We start from the raw sequence: 27,698 nt of genomic DNA, 5'->3' as shown, positions 1-27,698 counted from the left end.
TTTGTTCTACGGAATTAACAACAAAAGAAAAAAATAGAGTGGGAGAGTTTAGCTGATGCGGTTAACACAGTTGGGTCTGAACATCGCACTGAGTGCATTTAAAAAAGAAATAGTGTGGTTTATATCTTTAAACTGTTGCATTACCCTTAGCAGTCTCAGTGGCGCACCTCATAAGACACATGTGATCATGTATTGACACGTTCGAGCATAAACTCGGCTCGAATCCAGCGTCTGATGAACTCTTTCTTCTTTTTTTCCCCGCTACATATCAGATTTTGCCCACTATTTATCACGAGAAAGACAAGTAGGAATCATCAATAAGTTTGTGCATCATATTTTATTTGCACATTTATTGAATGGAAATGTTTCTGATTCACGCATGCAAATTCATCTTCAGATAGTGTCTTTATAGCAATGTGCGTGCGGTAGATTGCTCAGATTACATTGGGAAAACAGGTGACCGCTGCAAATTGTGCTTTAATGTTTAGCTGGTCAAATGTATGGTATGAAAATCTTACATACCTACTAGATGAACCCGTCTCATACAGCTGCCATTGCAAGGCTCAGACACTTTGTAGAGAAGAATTTAACACAACTGCCTCTAGGAGTCGCCAATGGAAATAAAACAGACACGCACAAAAAATGTGCGTACGCCAGCCAGAAAGCTGCTGTGAACCTGCGCACATTCCCACGTTCAGTTCATTGTTAGTAAATCCAAACGTGAGCGATTCTGAGCGTGAAACCTGGCGTACGCAAAGTTTTTGTGCGTACGCAGCGTTGATACATGAGGCCCCTGGCCTCTATTTTGCAAAAAGAATAGCTCAAAATCCTTCAGACTTGTATCTGTCATTGTCATGACAAACTGATGCCCTACACCAGGGGTGCTCAACCTTGTTTCTGGAGATCTACCTAGCTGCAGAATTCAGCTCCAACTCTTATCAAATTAAACTAAGTAGGATCTGAAGCAGCACTTAGTAATTAAAGAAAGGTGTGTTTGATCAAGGTTGCAGCTGAACTCTGCAGGAATGTAGATCTCCAGGAACAGGGTTGTGCACCCCTGCCCTACACCATACTAATGAATTACTGTGGTCTAAAACCTTGTTTTTTAGTTTCATTGTCTAACCCCTAGATATTAAAAAGAAACATTTGTTGAGTGCATTTTTAAATACTCACCAAAACAGCTCTCCTTCAGCATTGTGAGTGGCATTGGGATATCAATAGTTTACTGCTACTTAGGTAATTGAACCTCCTTCTTTTTCCTAAACAAAGAACAAAACAGAGTTTTGCTGAGAGTATAATAACAAAGCAGAGACTTGTTGCAACTGCAATACTATGTCCACTACAAAAGTTCACCACACTGTAAAAAACAAGCTCCACTAATTGTATATACATTACATACTCAAAATATTACACAGTCTTGAAGTGACTGTGGAAGATCATTTTTATAGCACCCTTTACATAACATTTTTATCAGAGTACCAAACTTCAGTGCTCAATGGAATGCTCTCCCTTATTGCACAATTGCATGTGATGTTGGATAAATATTATTATCCAGGCGGGATGTTGTGGGATGCTTTCATTAAATTTACTCAGTGGTAAGATTAGCATCTTTGCTGTTACAAACAATACAGCTCTCTGAAACAGCCTCAATATCAACACTGCTCATTGCTCTTCCAGTCCTCGCAGACTGCTTATGACCCCTGTGGCCTTAATATGTCCTCTTAGAGACGTCAGAGTTTCCTTATCAGTTGTGATTCTTTGTCCCAGAACCCCCCTTTGAAGCAATTTCAGTCTTCCTTCCTCCTTGATGCAGGGTTTCCTTCTTCATCAGTCTTGTTCAGCTCTGATCAATTTTGCCTTCCTGCTACTCTGCTGTGCAGAACTGTTGATGTTCAAGAACTTCACACTTTCTATAAGGTTGGTCTTTTGGAACATTTTGTCTGATATAAAAATTGTTTAGAAACTAATCCTCTGGTTAATCTATAAATCAAAAGCAAACAGTCTGTGCAGAAAGATAGGATGTTATGCATGAATATGCAAACCTGAATGTGCTCAGAGAAAAAAAATGTAACAGCAGGTTTGGTTAGAGAAGTCTGAAGCATGCAGCATTATGTAATGCAAACGTTTAAATACTGCTTGCTATCCTGTTTCCATAGCAATAGAGGGAACTGAACAGTTCTCAGTCTTTTCTATTCTCTCATCAGAATGATTTGAGGATCTGTTGAAGTGGAGTACTGCAAGAAGCATGTGCCAATACTTCAAGCCTAAAAACTGCATTGGCAAAGTGGCCAATTATTAATTATTATTAGATGTCTAAACATAAATGGCTTGACTAAAACAAGGCAATGACAGACATCTAAGAATAGCCCAAAACTAAAATCATCAAATAGACAGTTTAGGCATTATGCAGCCTTCAGTACTAATTCAATCCAGTCTTTTTGATGACTAGATTTGGGATATTTGTAGAGATCTAATAGATTTATACTGACAGTCCAAATTTAGCCTTGTTTTAACCAAGCAGTCTATGTTTAGATGTATGTTTAGATGTTTCTAAACAGTCTATGTTTAGATATTAGACTTCTTTTAAACACAAAATTTTTTTGCTGTGTTCATTTATGAGTGAGTCATTGCATCATTCACTCAGTTTATTTGTTCACAACACAATTCACTGCGGAACAAAACAAGTGACTGGTTTAGGGATCAAGTAATTGAAGCATTCAATCAACTGATTCAATCACAATGCTGATTGATTCAGAAATAAAACAAGTGACTGTTTTTAGAAACAAGTCATTAGATTGTTCAAACAAACAAAATTGACCAATGTTACTTTTTTATTAAAATGTTTGAAAGTTTGATTAATTGTTATTTTAACATAAGAAAAAGTGTACCAAAACAGCAACGTTCCACCAATACGCCAGTCTGGGTCTGAATTGGTTCTGTATGACTGGCTTTGTAAAAATGTGCAGACAGCAGTATGATGGTTTACTTTATTAACCGCTTAATTTGCAGTTTGTTTAATTCTTTTTTTTTCCAAGCACAGACCTCACTGGACAAAGAATGAAATTATAAAAACTGAAGCTCCTATTACACAACCAAAGGAAACGTTTTTACATGAATTTGGCCTGCGTCCAAAAGATCTGGATGCGCGTCAAACCACGATGGTTCTCAGCTGTGTTTCAGTCTTCCATTCCCTCTAGGTACTCCCAACACAGATTTCAGTAACTGGACAGACTTTCAGAAATACAGGCCACACGAGACGTGTTTGTAGTTTTAAGAATTAGCCCTGTAAGGTTATGGGCAAGAAACAGGAGCAAATAGTCATTAGGTTCAAAAAAGATCCTGATTCCAAGTAGTAGATTTTAGCTAACCATGTGAAATGTGTCAGGTCTCTTAATACAGATTACAATAATGTAAATTTAGGTTTATTTCATGATGGTTGTACATTTAGCCTAAGTTACTTTTTCAGACAGATCTTTAAAATTTATATTATACCACATTTTTGTGCACATTGACAGTAACTAAAATTAGAATTTTTATGTAAAACTAATCAAACATCAACAACAAAAATTATATTTATATATTTTCAAAGGTTAAGTATAAAGTGTCTGCTTTGTTAGTGGCATGGAATAAATTATAAAAATCAACCATATTTTCCACAACTAATGCAAACGCAGCTTATACTCACAACACCTGTTCATGTTAAACGTATTATCCTTCCTAAATTTTCTTATTTGAGGCTTTAAAGGGGTGGTCCACTACGATATCATATTTTAAACTTTAGTTGATGTGTAATGTAGATGTGTGAACATAAACAACATCTCAGAATGTAAGATGCTCAAAGTTCAATGCAAAGGGAGACATTAGCTTTTACAGAGTTAGCTTAACAAAGCCTACAGCGAACAAACTTTAGGGTCTACAAAAAAATACATCCGAGTTAATGAAGTCATAAACCCTTCAGGTTAAACGCATACACCCCACACAGCGAAGAGGCATGTATTGTTATAGCAGAAGCGCTTACAGTTTAATTTTAATTAAGTTCCAGAGAATTATAAAACATATATAGCTCTAGCATTTGACAAAGAACAGCTTCCAGAATCTCTCCTAGTTCAGTGCGGGATTCAGCTAAAAACTTCTCAAAGAAACAGCAGCTCCAACCATAATAGAAGAAGCTGTGGATTGTGAGTCACAACCTATAAGCGTTTTTATTTGCTAAAATTAATCTATTACGTGCACAGTGTCTAGTGTTAATGCTATATTGTATGTAAACAAGAATGTAAAGAAAGGAAAATGCTGTTTGGCACCGTTAACAATTTAGCTACAAATTTATATTTATCAGTCAAACCTCTGTAAACACCGTTCTCTAAGAGAACTTTCATTTCTTTTCCTATTAGTAAAGTGAGAAAATAAACAGCAATCAACATTATGAAAATGCGTGTGGACACTACAACCAGTTTTTACCTCATGACGTCAGTGTGCACACTTTTCTCCTTTCTGATTGGTTCACACCAAATGCGGAAGAGGCAAATCTGTTTATACATATTTTGCATCGTTCAACTGTGGGATGGTATTCTGCCTCTGTTCTCACATTTGCATTGCATTGTATGCAATTTACTCACGCAAATACGTAATTCCCAGTTTGGTGTTAACTCAGCATATGAGGATCATTATATCAGTCTGTTGGTTCTTCGTGCCTTTAACATGCATCACAGTCCGTATTGTCCATTTTAATGTGGATAGAGATTTTTTCAAAAACATAAGCAGGGAAAATTAAGACTTGAACCAGCAACCTTCTTGCTGTGAGGCGACAGTGCTAACCACTGAGACACTGTGTCGTCATTATGTGCTTCTTGTTTATAATCAAAATATACAAAATATAAGCGCTAAAGGGATGGGATGGTTCATTTACTTTTTGGTTCCTTTGTCACAGTACAGTACTGAGCGGTTTGTGCGTTTTATCATTTGACAGGGAAGTGTGTGTTTTGGTAACTCTCTTTCTTTCCATCTCTCTCACTCGTTTTACACTAAGCACAGGCGCATTCTGGCCACTTATAACAGTTTGTTGGTGTGTTACTTTACGACTGTTATTGGTGTGTAACATTAAGGCTGAAATTAGAATGCATGGCCTTGAGAATAACGTTTTTTCAAATCCTGTACACTGTAGATTTTTAGGCTATGTATTTTATGTGCAAAAACAATATAGCTACTTGTCAGATGCCGCAAACTACTACTTCCGCATTTGTCCACCAGACTATGTTGTCATCATTTGTCATGTTGCCATAAAGGCGGAAACAGAAGGTAAGGTGGATAAGACATGCTAACTTTGATAGGCAACACTGGACATGGTCGGTGTCCTTGGTAAAAAAAACTGTCATTTATAAATAGTTAGAAATATTTATATTTAGAAATATTAAGATGTTATAGAAATGTAGTTAGAAATATTTGGTGTAAGTACTCAACTGAACAAACAAAATAACACTGTTTATTCAAGATTTTGGATATAATTTTTTAAAAAATCTTATATATTGTGCATTTGACCTTTAAAATTCTATGCTAAGATTTAGTTTACTAATTTTTGTGGTTAAAAATTGTATTTCTGACAACCCTAAGTAAATGTTCTTTGTGTATTGTGGGATTTTTTAGGGCAGGAAGGTCTCAGTGCAACTCACACTAGGCTATCTGAACCATGCACAGGCACATTTTCCGGTTAGTTTGACTAAGTGTGAGTGCTCCGAATCAGGCCCAGGTGCAGTTCAGTTGGCTGGCCCTGGCCCGGTTTGAAGAGGTGTGCCAAAGCTTGGTTCAGTTGGGTTTTGGAACAGTACACTTGTAGTGTGAGTGCAAAGAGCGCCTGAGCCCGAAACTGAAGATGCAACATCATTTTTAATGACAGTTTCATATGGATTTATTAATCATTCTTACTTTTCAATGAACGCAAAGATGCAAACCTCATAATAGGTGCAGCACGATGACATTTATGATAATTTATGAGCACAGAAAGTTGTGGATCTGTTCGGAAAAAAATACTTGACTGCGTGTAACTGCATCTTAAACAACTAAAATAATATAACTAAAGTAATATTTACAGTGCGCAGCGAGGGCGCTTTTCTTCCTGTTAAACTGAACAGTTGCATCATTGATGACATAAGTATGCTCTGATTCGGAAGGCAAAATGCAGTGTGAGAGCTGGTCGTCGAGGTGGAGAGGAGGGTGGACAATCGCAATTCGGCACAGTTCAAGGCAACTGCACGTAGTGTAAGTACGCCCTGAGACAGCACTTAAAATCGCTGATGCCCTGATCAGTGCACTGAGTACTGAACAAGGGTGCACCCAAACTCATGGTGTTCAAATCATTAAAAATAATGGTAAATAAGAGACGTTTTTCAAAAAAGAATCCATTATTCATTGTTATCATGAACAAACATATGTTAGGATAAATTTAGCAAAAATGTATAATTGTTTAATGGTTGAAATTTTGTCAGTATATTAAACAATCAAATTATTCAGCTATAATGTACTTTAAAATATTTTCAAATGAATATATGAAAACTATTAGATCTGCAGTTGCTAATAAATTACAGTTTTGATGATGTACAATGAGGAAGCTCTCATGCCACACTCACTGTGGCCCAATGTGTAGCGAACCAAGCTCATTGCTGTCCTTACCAGTGCTCAAACTCATGCTCATGACCTACTGATAACGACCAATTGCACTGATTGAGATGCAGCATTATGCCACGAGTCTGAGCATGCAAAGTTCTACAGTACGGCGCTTCAAAAAGGGGCGGGATTAAACAAGATGATTAGCCATTTAAAAAAAGCGATTGGTCCATAATTAAAATTTCTGTACAGAGAGGTCATATTTTGATCCTCATTTGTTCTTACGCAGTTATGTAATGCGATTTTGCAGGTCACGGTTCACTAAGGTTGAATGTGCGAACTGCAAATCTTGTCGCACAAGCTTGCGCTTCCGGTTTGACTCATTCGCGTGCATGTAAATGGAAGTCTATAGGGAGAAATGTCCAGTGTGACCGTGGCTTTAGTTTCTCAATGACCCCAGCACAGCAGAGTTTAGATTCAACACTAATTAAATACATCTGATTCAGCTAATCAAGGCATTTGAAGGCTTATGTAGTATGTGTTGGAGTAGGGTTGATAATAAACTCCAGGGCTGTGGCCTTCCAGGAGTTTATCATCCCTACTATTATGAAGAATGCATGAAACCTTAATTTAAAATAAGTAAAGATGTTAACTAGGCTGTAACCCTACACTCAAAAAAATGAATTTTGGCTTTAGTTGGTCCAAAGAATTTAACTATGTTTAAATTAAACAATTCACTTATGTTTGTGTATTAAGTGTTGAGTTGGAAAAAATTAGAAAAAGTAAGTTTTCACATTTATACAGCTCGCTTAATTAACATGAATAAAAGGGAGTTGTGTTGCTTTTGCAGTACTGCATTTTGGTCAGTAGATGGAGTAATATCTGCACATGCGCAGTTTCAAAACAACACAGGAAGTAAGAAGATTCAAACCACAACGATCACTCTCAGCTCGGCGCCATATTATGGGAATCAAAAGATGAAGATTACAGTACAAATTGAGAACGTGCACAAAGCTTTGCCCAATGTGGACACACAGGTGAGATTTTTTTTAACTTTTTATGTATTTATATTGAGGCTGTGACAACATTTGAGTCATTAATGTACTCCCTTGTTATACTTTGTTGTGTTTGTGTATAGTATTGTTGTAAAATTGCCATGTTCCCTGAGTCTTTTTCACATTAATGACAGATAAATTTGTAGTTTTTTTGCATTCCTTTGAAATTTTATACTTTGTGTATATTAACTCCCCAAAAATAAAGTTGCAAACGTTGGTAGTAAGGAATAGTCATGTTAGAATAGTCTAAGCTTTTCACTCATCATAGCAGACGTGCTGCTGATAATGTGACATAAAAAAAGTGATTTGATTTTTTATTTGATTTGATAGTCTCTATTTTAAATGAGTGTCAAGTTGTTTGTCAAGTTTGAATACCAGTTTTGATAACTTACATAATAATAATTAAAAGGTGGTGTTGGCACATTTTTATTATACAAGCCTGTTAACTTAAAAAAAAAAAATTGACAAGCATATGTGACACTTAAGTAGGATGACATCTAGCATAATGACATATTTAATGTAAGCTTATTTGTTTGGTCATCTAACACATTTAAACTTTTAAGTTTAGTAGTTTGCTGTGTTTTTTTATTATTATAAATATATTATTCTAAATTGTATATATTTATATTATTATATTTTATTATTACAAATCTTTGCTCACTCGCATTTATTTTCTTCCTCAGGGTTACAGCTCAACCTCTAAAATCCCATATCTGGCTGAGGAGACTGTGGATCATCCAGGTACTATGCCTTTAGATGCCTATACACACATTAAAATGATGTACAGTAAAAATTACTAGTAATTTTAACTACTAATTATTTAGTAAATTACTAATTGTCACTTCATGTCATTTAGAACATCACCAGTGGAAAAAAAAGGTGTGAATGCATCCTCAAAGCTAAGTGAGGGAGTACACGGTAAGCTATTTAAAAAAAAATTTTTTTAAACATTTTGTATTTTCGTGTTAAACCAATTCCTCCTTTCACCTTTGATCTGTTGGTAAATGTTTATTTTTTTATCTGACATTTTTAGGATGCTGGGCATGATGAAGCACAAACCTTGATGTGCAACACCACCTTATGAATCTACAGTAGTTACATTAACATTTAGCAGACTCTTTTGAAGAACCTTACAATTGAGGAGACATTCAGCAAATCAACAAGAAGAGGCAGTACACCCAAGATGTGCTAATTATACAAAGAATGTTAAGAATTAAGAATGCTTTTACATGTGGTTTGTCAAGCCCACTCACCTGTGTGAAGCAGACTTCATGCACAATGTTGTTTTTTTTATTTTTTGTGTTTGTTTTTTAGATATAGGGAGTGGTTGTAAGAAAGTGTCTGGTGCAAATGTGCAGAAATGGTGCAAATGTCAGAGATGAATGTGTGTAGCTATTGCATGTTCTGTGATGGTTGGTCTAATTTATGGTGTAATGCTGATCGTGTTACTTTGCTTTAAAATGTTAATCTTTCTTTGAACAACTGAAGTGTTATCTGCTTTTTCAGTGTAAAGAAGGTACAGTATAGTTTACAAAAGAAGACTTAATTTTTCTAAGTATATTTTTGTGAATCATTTGAAGGCAGAATATTATTTTTGAATGTTTTTTGTAATATATGAAAAGTATCATTTTGAAAAGTGTATTTTATGATGCTTTTGTAAGCATATTTTTGTAAATAATTTATTGTTTTTAATTTACTTTATACTTGTATTACTATTATTTTAATAGTATTAATATTTTAACTTATTGTAATAAGTGAAGATACAGATAAAGACCATTTTTAGATTTTGATAATCATTTGATTGCTGGAAAATGTGTAAAATTGTAAAAATGCTATTGAATAAACTCAATGAAACGGAAACAGTTTTTTTATTTGGTTAAACATAACAATATCAATTTTAGAATAATTGAACTTAAATAACTACATTAAATAAAGCTTAATTATAAATGTTACGTTGATTGAACTAAACAACATTACATTACCTTTATGTAACTAACTTAAGTTCACTAAAATTAATATTCTTTCTTAAAGGTAACTTAACTCGGTTACGTGGAACCAGTGGACAAAAAAAAGTTAATTAACGCCAACATATCATTTTTTTGAGTGTATACATATATAAAGTAACTGATTATATAGGCTTCTCAATGTCATATGATGCATTAATAAATCAAGTCCCTAAACTATTTATTTGTAACTGCAAAAATTGATCCTCTTGATCAACATTAAAATAATAAAGCATGTTTAGGATATGTCAATTGTGGCTGGACATGAACTGATTTTGTTGTGTGTACTGTATACTGTAGATGTGTTTGTTGTCGTTGCTGGGTAACGAATTTAGACAAATTGGGCAGTTGAAAAACAGTCAAGGCCTCAATGAAACAATCCAAACTACCAATGCACGACATTAAAAGCAAATGTTTTTTGAAAAAGTCGACAGATCAAAGAACATGGTATGACTCACATTTCAATGCGCTGCATGGACATGTTTTCATTTGTAAAACACAAAAATTCAGATGGCTTATTTTCTCAGGGAAAGGACTTCAGACAAGGAAAAGAAAACACGGGAATTATATTCATAGCAGAGTAATTCGATTTATGCACAAATGTTCCATAGAGAGTCATGCAATTCGTGTCTCGGTACTCAGCTCGGGCTGTTTTTGAGCTTTTGAAAATGTTCCTTTAAAACATGATCTTAATTCAGAGCAACCAGCACGCCACACCATCAGACATCTCGTGGGTACAGCAAGTCTAATGTCAAACTCCATTTGCTTCAGATCATTTGAGATTTTCATTGAAGAATGCCCTATTGCTCCCCTAAAATACTTGAGAGTGAAGCCTGGGGGAAAAAAGACCGAGCTTTAACATCTAAAGCAAATAACATCTGACTTTAAAACTGCATTATGGGATGAAAATCCACAAAAGTACTCAGAATTTAAGAATGTGTCTGATCCACCCTGTTTTATTGCCAGGCTGTGCCTTTTTGTAGATTGAAGTTCTGGAAGGTTTACCTGACACATTCCCACGATGGCCATGGTTTGGATTTTTATTAAAAGTGCATGGGAAACGCCTGCATAGTAGTGGTCAAAATTGTTCAATTAAATTACATCCATACCGTTCTTTGTCCTCAATTATTAATATTTATAGCAGGGCCAGCCTTGATTGCAAACAGCATTGATTGCATGTAAATGAATTTAAGTGTTACTACTGTGTTTGTTCTTGGTTTTTCTTACAAGTAATTTATTTCTTTTCTGAACAGTCTGTGCATTTTCATTTAAATCTTTGGTTATGCAGCATTGTTATATCTTAGACCACTCACAAGTCCTTTTTAAGAAACTTATCAAAACATTAAAAACTTTTCCTGAGAATTTTAGTACAGAAACATGCTTTTTGATTGCATGATCAAGTCTTCCTGTTTTATTGATTGTCCAAGAAAAAACTGGATCCATACCGTTCTTTGTCCTCAATTATTAATATTTATAGCAGGGCCAGCCTTGATTGCAAACAGCATTGATTGCATGTAAATGAATTTAAGTGTTACTACTGTGTTTGTTCTTGGTTTTTCTTACAAGTAATTTATTTCTTTTCTGAACAGTCTGTGCATTTTCATTTAAATCTTTGGTTATGCAGCATTGTTATATCTTAGACCACTCACAAGTCCTTTTTAAGAAACTTATCAAAACATTAAAAACTTTTCCTGAGAATTTTAGTACAGAAACATGCTTTTTGATTGCATGATCAAGTCTTCCTGTTTTATTGATTGTCCAAGAAAAAACTGGAGCAAACTGAAGAAATGCATTTCTTAAATCTTGCATGTTTGATCTAAATTGATATTTTTCATGTATCATATCATTTTTGTCATTCAAATCAAAGAATTTGAGTGTCATGTCATTTTTATACTATATATAATATATTACACCACATATAAAAAGTAATAATAATTATCCATCTTTTCATTATTCTTTTTAAAATCTTTCCATATTTTTTTACATATAAAACCACACACACACACACACACAATCTATCTCAAAGGTGAATGGCATGCCAGCAGTGGTCACATACACTTCATTACATAAATAGTAAATTGTTAACTTTGTCAAAATACATAACACAAAGAACAGTACTGACATTATATTTACTGAATAAAACCGCTTTTATTGACAAATACGAATTAGTTTTTTATTTATTTAAAATAATGGTTTTATAACTGTGACTTCTAAATACATTATGATTTTTACTATATATATATTCTACTATAAGCAATCTCTCATATGTGAGGCTCTCATACTCAACAAGTCTTTTTAAAAATAGATTAATCTAAATTAGTGTTACTAGGAGTCTATTTACTTTCAGCCAAAAGAGTTGTTTTGGCTTGCTTTTTTTAAAGCAATTTTTTAATCTCACCATCTGTTTATTGACTATTTAAAGGTCACAAATCATCCTCTTGAGCTTTACCACATGCTTTTAATAATAATAGGGACAAAACATCTGTGACCATCATGCAATGAACAATGCTCTCGGAATCTTTTTGTTGTAGTTGTTGTTCACGCATACATGTTTTGAAACTGTCACCGTAATTTCAGAGTAAATGGGTGATTGGTGTTGAGAAAGCATCCTATTAATATACACAATATTTAGTTCAGCTGAATCTTTTTGTTTATACCCTGATATAAAAGAAAAACGAACTCTAGAAAACACACTAAAACTATGGAAAATATGTGTATGACTGGCATAAAAATGTACTTGTGTGATCTGGGACCCCCCAGTCTGTCCAATTATAATATTTGTAAATAAAGATTTTTGCAATTCCTAAGGGGGTAGACAACTATTACCCATCCAGTCTGCACAGGAAATGGACAACAACTGAGAAATGTATAATATCACCGTAGGACTGGGCAGCATATTAAGTTTTAGGAATATAATAATATCTTTTTTGAATGGATTGAATTATTGGATTGGACAATACCGTTAAAAATCTATATGGTGTTTGTGACTGCCTTATGGTCTTTTAATGATCCCACCCCTGCTCTCCTGTTATATCTGTATCATCAGCAAAGCATATAAAAGCCTCTATATATATATATATATATATATATATATATATATATATATATATATATATATATATATATATATATATATATTAGGGGTGTAACGGTTCACAAAAATCACGGTTCGGTTCGATACGATACAGAGGTGTCACGGTTCGGTACGTTTTCGATACAGCAAAAAAAGAAAACAGCCATAGGATTTCTTTGATTTATTTATTTTTTATGTATTAAAACTAACATCATAAAAGTATGATCCCGTTTTTTTTTTTTTTTTTTTACTTTAAACATTGATAGGGCTCTACTTCTGGGGTTTCTGCTTAGCAGCAAAAAAAACCAAATCCTTCTTTATACTCAAAAAAAAACCTTCCTATAAAAATAAATGTAATTATGTAGTAGTTATACAAATAAAAATAAAAGAACAATTTAGTTTGTATATGAAGCTCAGTTTCAATCAATTTTTAAGTGTTTTTTTTATTTTCAGAAAGATGAGTGTCCATCTTTTCCTAAGACAGCACAGATCTGCTTGATTTGACTTTCACATGCCATTTTAGTGGATCTGAAAGCAGGAATTATCTGACTGAAATGGGCTTATGAAGGAATAATGTAACGAGGCTCTATTACATTTAACATTTTCTTAAAACCCGACATTTCCACTACCGATTAAGATTTCTCAGATGTTATTTTTCCACCACTCTCTTGGTAGCGTTGATGATGCGCAACGTATTTAAAGAGCGGTGGGGGCTTGTGCGTGCGATGTACCTGAGCGGCGGGGGAGGGTACGTTGTGCCCAACGTACCTGAAGAGCTGGGAGGGATGCGGTGGAGAGGGGTGTGCGGCGTATTTAAAGACCGGGGGGGGGGGGGAGATGCGTGATTTCCAGAAGATTATAATTAGTTTGCGGGCATCCAGGAGTCTCCTGAAGCTTCCGGGAGACTTGGGATGTCTGGGATTACATTAACGTTACTAGCCATTTTGCGAGCTAGCGTGTGCCTAGAGTAGTGTTTGGAGGTTGGCTCTTTTGTGTCAGGGGTCTGGGGTTGCTGGGGCAACGGGGGCGGAGCCAGCACAAGCAGCCAGGCTGACACAGAAGCTAGCAAGATTGCTAATGAGTGCATGCTTTAATAAAGTGATATTCTGAGCGAAGGTCTACTGTTTAACATGACAGCCGGGAAGGCAGCATGTTGCCTGCCTCGTCATTAGGGATGCCATGTTGAGCGTTGTTGCACTGAAAACATTATATTTTGTATTTATTCCCTTTTATCTTTTTAGATGTTAGTCTGAATTGAATCGTTTGGTTTGTAATGCGTACAGAACCGAAAGTCTCATACCGAACGGTTCAATACGAATATGCGTATTGTTACACCCTTATATATATATATATATATATATATATATGTATATATATATATATATATATATATATATATATATATATATATATATATATATATATATATATATATATATATATATATACAGGTCTCGAAATTGCGACCATTTTGGTCGCATAGGCACCCGAAATTTTATCCATGCGACCTTAAAATATATTAAGGAGCAATTCTGCAAGTGCTTAAAATTGTTGCGTGCGACCAGTTTTTACTGCAAAATGTTCACCACATGCGCGGATTCGGGAGACATTCATGCAGAATGCATCTCTAAGCTCTTTGTCTGCACTTGAAACGCGAAACGCAGTGCTCAGGAATGGTTTAAAACAGTTGTCATGTCAACTTGCTGCAGTAAACAAATCCACGTCCGTACTGCTTGCCCTGCTTTCGCGCTCTTCCTGTTGGCCCACCACTGCTCTAGCACTGAACGCGAATGATTGGTTATTATCAGCTGTCAATCACTCAGCGCCTTCTGGCTTGGGATGACAGAGAGAGCTACTACCGCGAAAAATTGTAAAGCGCTGAAAATGAAAATGAAGATAATGCAGACAGATTTAGTTTTAGAAACCATCTAGTTACAAATAATGACACATCTTACTAGTGATCATGTGCTGAATGTTAATCCACCATCTACACTTTTCCAAGAGTAGAAGACTTCCATTGGCTTCAAGTTCGCTTTGAAAAGTTTGTGGGATGGGATTTTCAGGTAACTGTTAGCCACATCTAGCACAAGAGCTTCTGTTTAATCCTTCATATAATCGCAAGATGCTGTCCGCCGTGTAAGGTGCAGCTATATGTCAAATTTAACTCCACGTACACCATCGCAAACGGACTTACACTGAGTGAACTAATATCGCTACTCCTAAAAAGACCGGTATTGCTATTAACATGTATGCATATAATAAGGTACAGTATGTGTCAAAAGCATCAGTGCAATATCAGACAGCACTTGTGAGAACAGCAGAGTTATACCGTTAACAGATTCATTCAAGCAGTGCGTGAAGGGCCAGTGAGTGCTTCGTGTATGCTTTAGTCACTCAGTTATGTTATAAAAATGTATTTTCTTGTGATAACGGGATTTCGTTGAGACATGTTTTCCTCACGCTTGCATATATGTATTATTATTTTTTTTGCTTGTTAGTTTGATTAGTGTTCATTTCAAATACAATAAATATGTTTGTATAAAACTTGTAGTAACGGTGCTCATAATTGGTGTGTGCGACTAAATTTTGGCTGATGCGCCTAAATTTTTAAAGTTATTAGCACCGGTGCTAACAAGCAAAAAGGTTAATTTCGAGCCCTGTGTATATATATATATATATATATATATATATATATATATATATATATATATATATATATATTTTTTTTTTTTTTTTTTTTTTTTTTTTAACGTCATTGAAGATTTCTTTTCATGTCAGTAATATTATGAGTGCAATGATTCCAAATAAATGTCCAATAATAATAAACTTAATAAAGTTATAATCTTATAACTTAATAAAGAAATATCTCTCCATCTTGCCATCTTGAATATTTTGCTTACATTATCAGCAAATCTGTTTGGATATTCTCTAAGATTTTCTAGATTTATATTATATAATATGAATGCGTTTTTTTTTTTTTTTTTGTAATTACTAGTATTATTACAATTTACATGATTACATCAAGTATTTTACAGCCATATGTTTTCAAATGGGAGAAAACCCTTTTTTGTAAGTTTATGAAATATATAAATTTTGGTCAATATTAGTCAGTCCTATATCACAGACTAATCTTTTAAACTTCACTTAGAAAATAAAGAAAAAAAATCCTTCAAACCCTTTAAATGATCTTAGTTGCAACGTTCTGGTATTGTGCCCTTGAGCAAAGCACTTAACCCCAGTTCACACTGGTGGAAATGGTCCTTTCACTAAATGTACTTTAAAATGCTGTGGATAAAACATGTCTGCTGAATGACATGTTGCTGAACTGATGACAGGTATGTTGTTCATTGACCTGGGTTGCAAGTAATAAGATATGTTATGTTCAGAGCAAGGATGAGGCTCTGAATGGTCCATCAATAAAGAACCTGCACTGACACGACCAAATTTTTCTTCTAGAATGTGATGTCTACAAGTGGCCAATGAGAGATCTTGATAGACAGAAAAATTCAAATTAGTCATAAGGGCAAACCGCAGTGTTATTGCATTAAACATCAACAAATGAGTTGGCAAAAGTTCAGAGTTGAATGTAATGAGTTCACATGAAGGCTGCTGAAATTTTAAGCTGTGTCAGTTGTTTAAAGAGTTCCTATTTTGCATTATAAAAGGGCATATATTTGGTTTTGGGGGTCTCCAACAACAGGCTGATATGCATACAATGTCAAAAAACACTGTCATTGTTTCATAATATGCATTTATTTTTATGTTATTATCCCAAAGACTCCCCTCTTTTGCAATACGGTAATTTGCAGTGATTGATCTGATGACCCCATCTGTTGTGATTTGTCGACTGTGTTCAGTGTGTGACGGAAAGAAAAACCCACCATGGCTCATTAACATAGAGTCCTGAGTATATGCGTGACCCCAATACAGGAGTACATTAAAGGAATGCAGTAAACACCAGCGTATTGCACTATTCCTAACCATATGTAATAACAATGACACACATTCAGTATTAATCCACACACAGTGGCAAAATTCAACTTCGTATTTGATATTATTTCGTGTCGATGTCGATATGAACAGGCTAAAGATTCAGATGAACGACGGATCATTAAACGACTCTGAGTCGACTTTTTTTTAAACCAATAGTATTTGCATGGAAGGTACTCAAAACATGAGGACTCATGTGTCTCGGTTGTTCTTGTACTTGTCTCGGATCAGAACTGGAGTACAATGAGTGCAGTATGTGGCCAGAGAGGAGTCACAGGAGGGAGGAACCAGGAAGGAGGCTGGAGCAGAATCCATATGACCCATGATGCAGCCTGGAGGATGGCCCAGGGTGAAGTCGAGGAGGAGTGGCTAATGACTCCAGGGGGCCGACCGAAGGTGGTAAAAGAAGGAAGGAATGATGGAGTGAAGTCCAGAGGCGTATGCACTAGGCAGGGCGACGACTGACCAAGGCGGAGCCAGAGGAACGAGGGAGCCTGTGGGAGATGATGGGCTGATGGCCCATGGAGGAGACAAAGGAATGAGCAAATGCGGAGGGCTGAGGCGGATTTTGCAGCTCGAAGGCCAGAGGTATTGACGTTGGGCAACACCTAAGTGATGGCAAAGCAGGCAGGCAGGCTTGCAGCGAGACCTTCCCTTCTAAAGCTTGAGGGTGAGCTGGGCGGCTGGCTGACTGCAGCAGCACTGGAGCTGGCTGACTGGAAGCAGCCATTGACATCTGCGGAGGTGGAGAGGGCAGGTTGGGTGGGTAGCTGCTTTTGACTCTGGAGCTGAATTCGTTGGGGACCAACGGGTTATGGGCACTGTCTGGAAACAGTGGGACAGAAATTACTTCTCTCCAGAAGTCAATGAGCAGCAATTCAGTGTCCAAACACTGCTCACCCACAGCAGTGGGGAGGTGGGTGGGACTCTCACTCGGCCAGTCGTGGTGCACCAGGACTCCCACTTTCGCAGATGTTGCCGGCTCACATGCCTGGTCAGATGGTCTGTAGAGCTCTTCCTCTGTGGTGAGTGGCTCTGTTGCTCCCAATGGCGATGGCTCACACACCCCGGGTGGCTCTTCGTCTGCAGTTGGCTCTGGCTAGCACTCCCTGCAGATGGGTGGTGTAGGATTGGTCACTCTGCAGGAGGTGTTTAGGCTGTTGTTGAAGAACAGGTAGAGCACATCATCTGTATAGCTGGTGTTATTTGCTATGGACCGATACAGTCTGGTATGGTCCTCGAAGCTTAGTTTCCCCTCCTCCAGCAGGAGAAGAAGGAATTTGGAGAGGTAGATCTGGTCCATGTGAAGCACAAGGGCATGGGAAAGAAACACTGGGGCAAAAAAGACGGGGGAAACAACGCAGCAACTTTTCTGTTTAGGCCCGGTATTCTGTCACATTTTCACTCCATAAAGAAACGCAATGGACTGCAGGAGTTATTAAAATATGCACGTATTTATTTACAAAACACTCACTGAAGACACTGGAACATCAACACACAGGAATCAAGGGGTGATGACACTTCAATACCAGACCGAGAACAAACACAGGGACTTGAATACACCGCACATAATAGAACTAACTAGTAACAGGGGTGAGACAGGTGGAAACACTGAAACATTGACAAATGGCGGGAAAATGAAACAAAGGAATCACAGCACATGAGGAAGTCACATGCAAAGCACATGGACCAAAACACTGGACATGTGACGACAAAAACACCAGAAACGTGACAGAGACTGATGAACTAATAATTTCTGTTAATGGACCAGCACAGCTCACATAACTGAATTTTATAGAGATGTGACTTGTAGCAAAAAACAGTGAACTACCTGAGAATTGGTGAGATGAAAGGTGAGGTGAGCTAACTAAAATTGTATTGGTTAAAAACCAGTTAAACAAATTATTCTGTCTCGTATAATTTCATAGATGCATTATAATTTCATTTTGTTCAAGATGCCACTATTTGTGCAAGTTTGTGAATTATGTGGAAATAATAAATATGTAGCATTTTAATTACATTCAAATGATTCGAACTATCCATCACGTGAAGGCTATAGCTTCAATTTATCTTTCTTTATTTGGAGTTACACTCAGATCCTGAATATCCCTTGCATGCATATTGCATACCTTTATGTCTGTTTCTGTCAAAAATCATTATGTAACTATAGATGAAACTATTCACTATTTCCCTGGAATATGCACAAATTGATAGGGGTGATACTGAAAGTTTGTTAGAGAAGTGGGGCTGGCTTTGTAAAGGGTAAATTGGTCAGTTTTTAAAGTTAAAGGGTAAAAGGGGTTGGAAATTGGTATAAAGCAACAAGCATAGTTTAATTTGTGATTGTGAATGTGCTATTACTTTTACATGCAGTTTAATACAGATAATATAGACAATGTACATTTCAGATCCAAATTTGTCCAGCCATGCTTTCTTAAACTTTCTTACCAAGTGTGCCGCAAGCCTACGTTTGAGTGAAGGTTTCGGCCGTTAGATCGCCCCCTGGGGGCTGGCTGCAGTACAAGTCATAAAGCCCGCCTCCTCCGTGTTAATGAAGGAGACTTGAGCCCAAATAAAAAAAAATATTACACTTGCAATAAAATGTCCCGAAAGATAGTTCTGGTCAATTAAGGCACTGGTTATTGTGCTGAAATAGGTGCAGATCTTCATTTTTGTAAACAGTTTGTTTTTAGCAGTAATTTAATGCTGGGCGTGTCATCGTGATTTACAGCTGTGATTGACAGTTTCTCAAAGCGCGGCGTTTGAGCTTCGGCAGGAGACTGAAGTAGACTGAAATGTTATTATTCGATTTCTGTGTTATTTTACCATGACAAAATGAGTTCAGCAGTAAACTATAGTTTCTGACATACATGATCCTGGTGGAACACTGTTTATTCGCTAAGTTCAGGGCTTTTTTCGGGCTTTATTAGTTTGCTGTTACACGCCTAGCCACCCAGATAGCAAAACACAGTTCCGGCTAGATTCTCGCCTGCCGGAGACTTATCTCTTAGAGCTCAGACTGACTAATGTTACCTCTGCTGGACCTACTCCGGATGCCTGGACTCACTGCCCGATTCCAGTCCGAGTCAATCGAGCCAGATGCGGCGGCCGAGCGAGCCGGTGCTGCCGCATGCGAGCCGGAATCAGCCCGCGACGCCGCGAGTAAGTTATGCGCTGCGGCCTGGAGCTGGCGCGATTGAATATATAAAACCCTCATATTTGTTAACGTTATTACATCCATTTGTGTTGATATGACAGCAAACGCATGCTGAGAAGTTCGGGGGGCGTAGTTGATTTTACATAAAGCGTTTGATTGGAAGCTCGACTCTGCTCATTTTCGCGGCTCCTCCTCTGGCTCCATCAGACAATCCTTCTGCGCATGTCTGGCTCCAATTTCAGCAGTCTTTTGCGACAGTTTGTGCCCGTCAAGCAGGCGTTTTGCCCTCAAGGCGTTCAATGGGAAAAAGGGCTGTCGCGTCGTCCATATTTTTTACAGTCATTGTTTCTTACTCATGGCGGAGGTCTGAACCTCTTGCAGGTTTCATAGAGCAAAGGTCATCTGAGTGACACATAAAGCAACCAATGGTGTTTTCAATTTAAAGGGTGTGAAAATGTGATCTGATAATCCAAAACATCACACACATTATAACCTAAATGCAACAGAAAATAAACGAGTTTTAAGAGAAGACTTTTTAAGAGGACCCTAACCCTAACTCCAAAAAAGTGGAAGCTAATCTTAATTTAGCAGAAGTTTGTTTCACATTGTGTGACTGAACAGATTTTAACTGAAATCTAGGTATCTGTAAAAGAAGTTTAGTTTCTGATCTTAGACTTCTTGTGGAAAAATATGAGTGGAGCAGATTTGACAGACTATGAGGAGCCAGATGGTTTAATGATTTGTAAAATTTAAGGTAGCTAACTACAAGCACAACTACATTAAGTACGTATGGAGAGATGAACTGATGCTGTGATTGTGACAAGATGACAAGATTAAGTTCAAGAAAAGAATGTTGTGAATTTTTTTTCTATTTCATATGCCAAGTAGGCATACAGTATGAGGTTTGAGTTTACATGAAATTGTTTATTTGGGTTATTTTCATCAAATGATTTATTTCTCCCTTGTCGGATGACTCTCAGATCCATATGTCTTGGTCTCAGACAGATCTGCCCTAAAGAAGATGCTGTTAAACTTTTCTTTAAAAAAAAAAAAAAAAAAAAAAAGATGTCACCAACTATTTCACAGGCTTTAAAAACACACATTAGTCATTGTTTTGTACAAATGTTATTGTGAACTATAAAAAAGACTTGTTTTTCCACAAATATATCAATGTTAAAGGGAGGTGCCATTCCGTGAGATCCCTGGATGTTTCAAAATTCAAGACAACTGGGAATGCTCAGAAGTGAGTTTCAGTCAGGCAGCCTGTCATTTTCAACATTTGAGTTGGATTCAAAAGAGGCGATTAAAAGACGGTTTCAGATGCAATGTGGTTGTATTTCGCACAGCCTGGGTTTGGTCATGTCTGAGAATGGCCTTTATCACACACAGTATTCAAAGCCCTTGCATGCCAGACATGCCCTTCCAAATGTGGTCCAACTATTTCTTGGAGGACTGTGGGTAATTTTGATACCTTTAATCAACTATGTTACAATTTAACTCTTTCTTGACATTCTCAACTGATTTTATCAGATCTCAAAACATGGACTTGAAAAAGATTTGCACACATCCTTTTCTAGTTCTTCTGTATTAAAGCAAAACCATATGTTTCTCTCATTTGAGCTATTTCACTTTACAACAAATGTGGTCAACAAGATAAACCATTTCATGTACTGTGTATCAAATCATTATTCTTGCAAACTTTAATATTAAGAGCTTATCAAAATGCTATTATCAAGATATTTACTTTTGATCAGTCAAAATGTGCTACACAGCTTGTATAAGTGAAGTTTATTCATAAACTAATTTCGAGAGGAGCACGTGATTATGAATGAACACGGCTGGTTCTGCATTAGCATGCTTGATCCAACAATCAGGCCATTCCTAACCCACTATAAAGAGCCAGGGTTTTCTCACTACAGTCATCTTCGATTTGAAGAATCCCCCCTTCCACCCCTACCTCTTCACCTTTCCCTCCATAGGACAGCACGGTGGCCCAGTGATTAGCACTGTCGCCTCACAGCAAGAACGTCACCGGTTCTAGTCCTTTAACAGGCCGGTGGTCGTTTCTGTGTGTAGTTTGCATGTTCTTCCCATGCTGGCGTGGGTTTTCCCCGGGTCCTCCGGTTTCCTCTCACATTCCAAAATGATGCACAACAAGTAAATTGATGAATCTAAATTTGCAATACAGGTAATCTCATAATGCAGCATATCTTTTAATAGCATTCAATTTTTAGTCATCAGCTTTTATCAAGGGGGAGTTGTCGAGATCTACCTGAGCTTAAGGCTCCCCTCTCTTCCTCCAAACGGGAGGGAGTCCAGGGCTCAAGAACCTTGGAGCTCAGGGCTCTCTCCCGGGACAGCATGCCAAACTTGCTTATAATCAATCATCAGCTAAGTGTGAACTCTTGAAATGAAAGATATGTTTTGTGATTTTTACCCTAACTGTTTGCTTGACTTTGTCCAGTTTTACAAAAGTGGGTACTTTTGCCAGTAGAAACTATAAAAAGGTGTTAACATCATCTATTAATTTTTTTTTTATAGATGTTAGTCTAAGTTTGTTAGTTTTAAGAATATCTATTAGCTAGTGTACAAAACAGTTACAAAATTTGCATTAGAAATAATAAAACTGATATAAAGATCCAAAGCTTGCAGTTTGTCACTTAAGTGGATAGACAATTGTTTTTTCACCTAACCGCATGCACCTCATATTTCTCATCAAACCTCCAACCAATCAAATGCTCTCTTGCATCTGACAAGCCCTGCACCCTTCAAGACACAACTCATTTGCTTTTTATTAGATGTGCTTGATCTCAATCACTCAGAGATGTGATTAAAAAAAACGTTCTCTCACTCCTTACTAAATATGTGTGTGTGTGCACCTGGATTTCATTCTGCAATGTTCACTAGTGTTTAAAATGCAACCTGTACTATATTTCACGGATGCATCAAAAATTGCTTTCATGATCTCTTTACTTAGAGGCAAAGCCATGTGATGGTCTGAAACCCTAAGGGCTCAAAAAGGTGAGGTGACTCTGTCGCTAACACGGTTCACCGTTCACTGGGAGGCATTTGGTCGCTCTGCTGAGCACGCTCTAATTGTTCTCCTGAGTTTCCTTTGAAGAAAAAAATGTATCTCTAACTCCATGTGTCTGTGTACCATATCTGTAGAAAATCCCGTTAGTCAATACTCACTACTATAAGGAGTTCCAGGATTTCTTCTGCCCCAAGAGAGCCACCCAGCTTCCCTCTAATAGGTCACGGGACTCTGCCATTGAATTAATCGAGTGTGAGCCAATGCTTTACAGATGCATTTACCCCCTTTCTATTTCCGAACAGAAGACCATGGAAGACTACAAGGCTCTGTCCCAAGGATACATCCGCCCTTCAATGTCCCCTGCTACTTCCAGCTTCTTTTTTGAGGCCAAGAAGATTGGAGGTTAAGCCCATGTATCGACTATCGTGCCCTGAACACGTTTACAATCAAAAACAGGTACCCACTTCCTCTCATCCCAGCAGCTCTTGACCATCTGTGCGAGGCCAAAATATTTATCAAGTTTGACCTATGCAGTTCCTACATTCTAATTCTTATTAGAAAAGAAAATGAGTGGAAGACAGCATTTATCGCACTTAGTGGTCACTATGTATTCGCTAACTTTCTGTCAGTATCCCAAGATTTCATGAATGAATGTAATATGGACAATATTCTGATTTTCTTCAGAACCATGGAAGAACATTGCCAGCATCCTGAGAGTCCTGGCTTGCCTCCGCACTTTTTATCCCTTTCTGAAAGCAGAGAGATGCTCATTTCATCAAACCACTGTACAATTTCCAGAGTTTGCCATCAATGAGTTTGGAGTAAAGATGGACGAGGATTTGGTGGAAGCATCACTTCTTGGCCACGACTCCATACCATCAAAGAGCTCCAGAGATTTCTTGGATTTGAAAAATCATAAAGAAATTTATAAAGAATTACAGTTTGACCTTGCACCTGTAAACCAGTCTCCTTCAAGGAAAACCTAAGTCCCTAATCTGGAACGAAGAACCAGTTAAAACTTTCCAATCTTTAAGTTTAAAGGATGCCTTCACCCAAGTCCCCTCTTGGTCACTCTCGATTCCAAACTACCGTTTACCATAGAGCTTGATGCTTTTACCACCAAAGTGGGGGCCATTCTTCCACAGCGGCAGGGGGTACCCACTCGACTCCATCCATGTCCCTTCTTTTCCCATAAGTTCAGCCCGGCTGAAGCCAACTATGAGGTTGGTAACTGTGAGCTCCTTGCTAACAAGCTCACCCTGGAAAAATAGAGGCATTGGCTGGAGGGGTCCAAGCATTAATTTACTGTTTTCATGGATCACAAAAACCTTCAATATCTCCAAGAGGCCAGCTTTCTCAATCCCTAGCAAGCAAGGTGGGCTGTCTTTTTCACCCAATTTAAATTCTCCTATCTGCCTGGCCATAAAAAACAAAAGCTGGTGCCCTTTTCCATCTCCATAGTTCAGATGATGCTCCTCAGGACCCCAAACCCATTATTCCGCCAAAGTCATGGAAAGGATCAACCAGTCACCTAACATTTGCACCTACCCCCAGATTACAGAATTCAGCTCACGTTTTATGCTTAATTACTTAAACCTTTTCACCTTCACCCTTTTAACTTAAACCTTTCCTCAGGCCATCTACCTTATGAACAGTTAAATTTCCCTAAACTGTGCAATACTTTATCATACACACTTGTACACAGCACCTTATCTCAATAAACAATAAAATACTTTCTACATTCACATTTGTACGCATCACCATATAACCTGTATATTTATAACAAATATGTACCGTACATACAATTTAACATCCAGATTTTTTGACTAACTGCATCTCTGTTTATCCTCTTTTTTTATATTTATCTTGTGTTGTCACTTGTCAATTTATGTACATTGGAAGCTTCTGTACCCCAAAACATATTTCTTGTGTGTGTGAAGCACACTTGGCAATAAAATTATTTTATAAGTATTTACAACCCCAAATATAAAAAAAGTTAGGACACCAAATATAAATAAAAAAGCAGCGATTTTCAAATTTACTTTACTCATTGCAGAAATTATGAACACAAAATAATTTTATGTTTTGTCAGGTCAATTTCACTTAATTTGTTAATATACATTCCTGTCATTCAGACCTGCAACACATTTAAAATAAAAATTGGACAGTAGCAATTTAGGGCTAGTAAAGCTGTGGTGACATTAGAGTTAGAGCATGCAATATTGTCGTGCGGCAATGTGAAAAGGGGCTGGAATAAACAAGCTTTTTAGACATTTAAAAAAGCAAGCGATTGCTCCATGTTTCAAATTTCTGTCCAGAGATGTTGTTATGTTTTAATCCTTGAATGGTCACATGCAGTCAAGTGATGCAATTTCACAGGTCAGAGTTCACCAAGCTTGAACTATGCACCGCAGCAACCTGTGAAACTTAACGCATGACCCTGCGTTTCCGATCTGACGCATTCATGTGCGTATGAATGGAAGTACTGGAGGAAAAGCCCAGTGTGACCGCAGCTTAATCAGGTAAATTGGTCAGATAATTAGGTGATGTCAACAGGTGAATGTAGTTATGATTTGGTACAAAAGCAGCATCAGAGAAAGGTCTAGTCTTTTAGGAGCAATGATGGGCAAAGAATCGCCAGTTTGCCAACAAATAAATGCAAAAATGATTGAAATGTAAAATAAAAATGAAAATAAAAAAATCCTCAAAAAACAATAGGAAGTCATTTGGGTGTTTTCATATCCAATGTTATTAAAAGATTCAAGAAATTTCAGTGTATAATATACAAGGGCACAAGCCTAATCTGAACAACTGTGATCTCAGATCTATCAGGCGGCACTGAATAAAGACTTCTCACTCATCTATAAGAAATATCACCACAATGGAAATGTGTACTGTGGTCAGATGAATCAGTATTTCGGGTGTTTTTTTTTTTTTTTTAGGAGAAATGAGACCGTTACTAGCAACATGTCTAAAAGTCAAGGTCTATCATGGTCAGGTGCCCTTGGCAAAGGTAACTTGCACTAATGTTATGGCACTACTAATGCTGAAAAGTACATCTAGATTTTAGAGCACAATATGCTGCCTTCAAAAAGACATTTTTTCCAAGGACATCCATGCATATTTCAACAGGACAATGTAACATTCTACATTCTACAACAATGTAGGACATTCTGCACATAATTGACTGACCTGTCTGCAGTCCTGACCTGTCTACAGTAGAGAATGTGTAAAGCGTAAATGCAACAACAAAAACCCGTTTTTTTTCTCCCAACCTTTTTGATTTGGGGTTGTACATTTCAACAAGAATCATGATTTATTCTAAGCTATCCATCAGTTTTTCATACAAAGTAGAAAGATGCTTAAAGTTGCTGTTTAAAAGATAATAATAGCAATTAGTAGGATGAATAACTTGAAAAATTACAATTAGAGAAAATAAGTCTTGCTTTTACAGTATGTAAAAATCTGCATGTTTAGCTGTACTGTTACTTTTCTTTCAGTCTATTGACTTTAAGGTTAATTTGCATGGCAAATTAAAATTATTTTTATTCTCTCTCTGAAGATGGTTCATACTAACAATGTGTCCTGGAGAGGCACCAAAATTTGACAGGGCTTTCTTAAAGTGTAACCTTGATGTTTTTCTTTTCATTTTGATCAAGCCTTATGTACAGTTTAAACTTGTTCATAGAAGTGCAATAATTTGGCCAACGTTATCCAATACATTTCCATTCTTGGTACAGCTAGACGGTTCTGTTAAAACAGAGAATTCCAGAAAAACCATAACAGGTGTATTTGTAGAGGCAAATCTGCCTATCATCTTATTTCCACAGGGTTGTGTGGCCCATATTTTTCCAGCCTCTTCATCATGGTCCGCACGCAAAAGTCAAATCCCCTTATATCGAAAAGAATCTTGAGAGTAGTAAAATGAGAGGTCAGACACTCAGTCTGAAATCTGAGTCTGCTCATTGGCTCCCAAGATTAGCTGCCCAATAACTGGCACATGCATCCCTTTGGGCCAAATATGTCAGTTCAGATTTCAGTTTTTCCATTTGACAGCACTTTAATCTTCCCTTTTAAGCATACTACCGCATTTTTTTACAAGGACTGCTTGGAAACACATTTATCTGCACTTTTAATAAAATAAATCAGAGGGTTTATTGAAAAAAAAAAAATTTTAAAAAGATGTTAAATGAATAGTTGTTATTGGCCAAAGGCTGACCAAAAATTATTATTGTCCCAAAACTTTTTTTTTTTTTTTGGTTCAAATGATCTTTAAATAGGAAGGAATGCAAAACTTTCTTTGACAGACAGAAATAGACACTACTTTCTGGCCTGAGGCGAAACTATGCCAACCTCAAATTCCCTTTTGATTGCGTACAGGTGCCAGAGTCTTTGGCCTGGGAGCCATCCTGCTTTAACACGATCAGAACCAGAGGATCAAAGATTGGAGATAAAAGCGTTTTTTGGAAACCCTTGTAACAAACAATCCCCTCATTGCCCCTAAAAACTATCAAGCCTGATGATACCAATTAAACCTTACTTGGGTATAACTTGTGATTTTACTTGTATATGTATTTTTAAAGCCACATATCTGACAAATATGCCAATGATGCCAAAATGAATCTCAGTATGAACTGAAGGAAGTGAATATGGTGAATGATAATTGAAAAATTTGTTCAGCACAATGTTTGGTTGCCCCCAGCTGGACGGTTCATTGCTTGTATCGGATCAACTATGTTATGAGGACACCCAAGCGGTGTGAGAAGTTTAAACCGACATTTCAATGTTT

The 27,698-nt window shown here is 37.0% G+C and overlaps 2 protein-coding genes across 20 annotated transcripts in view; one reads left to right on the top strand and one right to left on the bottom strand.

Annotated features, from left to right (window-relative positions):
• Positions 1 to 27,698, top strand: part of epg5 (ectopic P-granules autophagy protein 5 homolog (C. elegans)) — a 1,176,376-nt gene that overhangs the window by 985,842 nt on the left and 162,836 nt on the right. The window lies entirely within an intron of this gene.
• Positions 1 to 27,698, bottom strand: part of arid3c (AT rich interactive domain 3C (BRIGHT-like)) — a 225,781-nt gene that overhangs the window by 168,704 nt on the left and 29,379 nt on the right. For all 19 annotated transcript variants that reach the window (XM_087252706.1, XM_087252711.1, XM_087252699.1 and 16 more), the window contains one exon: positions 1,174 to 1,259. The gene's annotated coding sequence lies outside the window, so the exon portion shown is untranslated. The remainder of the gene's footprint in view (positions 1 to 1,173; positions 1,260 to 27,698) is intronic.

This window comes from Danio rerio, chromosome 5, assembly GCF_052040795.2.
Source record: "Danio rerio strain M-AB ecotype USA chromosome 5, GRCz13ab, whole genome shotgun sequence".
Classification (NCBI taxonomy): domain Eukaryota; kingdom Metazoa; phylum Chordata; class Actinopteri; order Cypriniformes; family Danionidae; genus Danio; species Danio rerio.
Note: the sequence above shows the minus strand (reverse complement) of the source record. Positions and strands in the feature narration are given on the sequence as shown.